This window comes from Melospiza melodia, chromosome 1 (assembly GCF_035770615.1).
Source record: "Melospiza melodia melodia isolate bMelMel2 chromosome 1, bMelMel2.pri, whole genome shotgun sequence".
Taxonomy (NCBI): domain Eukaryota; kingdom Metazoa; phylum Chordata; class Aves; order Passeriformes; family Passerellidae; genus Melospiza; species Melospiza melodia.
Window position 1 is genome coordinate 43,616,228 of NC_086194.1, and position 2,653 is coordinate 43,618,880.

Here is a 2,653-nt window from a genome sequence, read left to right on the forward strand (position 1 = left end):
CGGATCTCACGCAGCCCCGGGCCCGCCCCGCTGCCCGGGCCCGCGGGCCGCGCTCCCCGCCCCGAGCGGGCCCAGCGGCCGCCGCTGCCCAGGCCCGGCCGCCCGGGCCGGCCCCAGGGGCGCGGGTCCCCCCGCAGCACTCACCGGCCCAGGCGGAGCCGGGACCCCCGGCCCCGGAGGCGGTGAGAGGGAGCGAGGCGGGACTCGGGGCGGCGGAACCGGCACCGCCGGGCGGGCGGGGAAGGGGCGGCGCCGTGAGCTCACATCCTGCGCCGGCCGGCGGCGCCGGGCTGTCCCCGAGAGTCCGCGGCCGTGCCTGCGCGGTGACAGCCGGCCGGCTCCTCTCGCCGCCTGGCCTCTCGGCCTCCTGATGAACTTCTTTCCCCTCCCCTCTCTGGCTCCGTTTCCTGGAAGGGTTTCGTTTGGGGTTTTTTTTTTGCTCTGCAATGGGAAGAGGCCAGGGCGGCAGCTTATTGTGATGTGTTCAGGCCGGCTCTAAGTTGTTTCCGTCTATTTGTTTATCCATGTTAAGGAAGTGCTGTGGGGGTGCAGCGTCTCCTGTGAGCCTGGTGCTGAGCCAGCTCAAGCAGTGCGGGTCGGAAGGTGCCTGCAGGAGATAGGCGTGCGGCTGGAACGGGCCTCAGGAGCATCCCTCATTTGCTTCTCTCAGCAAACAGGAGAAGAGCTGCCTTGCTTCCTTCTGGTCCTTAGCGCTGGGTGCCTGTTGGCTTTTTCAGGTGGCTTCACTTCTAGGTCTGTCCTGGCAATGCGTGGTATATCTGAAATATGAGGAAAAAGGCTTTTTATAGCAAACAAAATCATTGCCTTTCTCACAGTTTAATCTGAAAGTGCTTGAGAGCGAGGAGAAGCCCAGGGCAGAGTTTGTTCATTCTTTCCTTTGCCTTTTCCCTTTGCTGTGTTCTTTCTTTGCTGTGTATGATGCATTACTAAAGACGTGGTGTTTGGGTCTCACAGACCAGAGCCTGTATACACAAAACTTTCCTTAATGCAAGATTGCCACCAGCCAAGTGTGAGGTCACTTAATCATGCCGTCTTCAAAATGGTTTGGGTTGTCCTAGTGAGGGTTTCTTGCCAGCAGGACTCACACATCAGTAATGGATACCTGGAGAGTTAGCCTGTCCCAGGGCAGAAACCTTAGCTCAGGCCTAGGGCTAGGTTAGGACTAGGACCAGGGTGAGGAGAGTGAGAAATGGGGAACCATTTGGTATTAGACTGGTGCCTAGGCACAGTTCCTTCTAGGGTCATAACTGTCATGCCATTTTTTCTCTTTGGAATCCCATGATCTGGACATAACTTCCATTAACAAGACCTTTACTTGGAGGGCAGGTAGGGCAGGCATCAAGTGCCAGGGGAGTTTGGAAGAGAAGGCACATAACTGGGTTTTCTGCTCTGCTAGAAACTTGGCTTGTTGGTTTTGTGCTGTAGCACTGTAAACACCACTGTCATAGTGGGTAGGGAAGAGAATGTGGAGTGGTGACTATTGTGCTTCCTTTTTGACTTTGAGACAGATAGTATACTAATGGTACCCTGGTATGATCCTTCCTAATCACCTAAAACTTCATTCCCTCATTTTAGGGTATAACATGGCTGGAGAAAGCTGTGTAAGGAGACAACTGAGCGGCTGCTAAAAGTCTGGCTAAGTTGGTTGTTGCTTGTGTTATAAGTCACTAAAAGGGTAATCAGAAAATGTCCGTGGGCTTTTCTGCAAAACAGTTACACAGGTGTTGCTCTCTCTAATGGAAAACATAAATGGATTTAGAGCAGAAAGGTTTTCTCAGTTGTATCTGTCAGCCTCTGCACCTTAGCTGTGCACTCCAGCCTTTGATCATAGGAGGGAAGTTCTGTTTCCAAAAGAGGGCAGGGCTTTTTCATAGCCAGGGCTCTTTGTAGCTGCCGCAGGCAGACTTTGCTCCAAGCTGAGCCATAGCTGCTCTCTCTGAGCTAAGGCAGATTTCTTGCCTGTGCACACAGTTGTGATGGGCTGGAGTCATGCTTCAAGGCACTTTTTCAGCCACCTGTGTCAGGGTGACAGCCTCCACACACTGCCAGGTGTACAGCATGTGTGGGCACAGGTGCTGAGAGAGATACAGCAGCACTTTTTCGTGATCTTTATTTGAAGTTTGGCTAAACTGACCACAACAAAAGGAGGAGGTGCGTTTATGGCTTCAGAGCAATAAAATGGAAAAAAGGAGCAAATTGTGTATATGCTCACCCCTTTCAACTCCTCTTCTTCCTAGATCATATACTGTTTAGGTGCTCCTCCAAATCAAAAAACAAATAGGAAATAAAACTTATAATTTCACTGTTGCATCTGTGGTCAGCATTTATTCAGAAGTATACAAGAAGTAAAAATAGACATTTTTAGCTGTTGATCATGCTGAAGTTATATAAGTTGCCAAATACATTGTCATATTTTTTCCTGTCTCCCAAATCTGTTTCCCTTCTAAAGCAAACATCCTTGGGTATCTATGCAAATGCAATGTCTTTCATCATTTCTTGAAAATGTCAGAACTCTGCTGCTACTGCAGAGCTGAGCTTAGAAACAGAAAAGCAAAGAGCATTGTCATATCAGAAATCTCCTTTAAATCATGGATGAGGACTGGAAATTGCCTGGAAACTGCCTGGGCTCAGT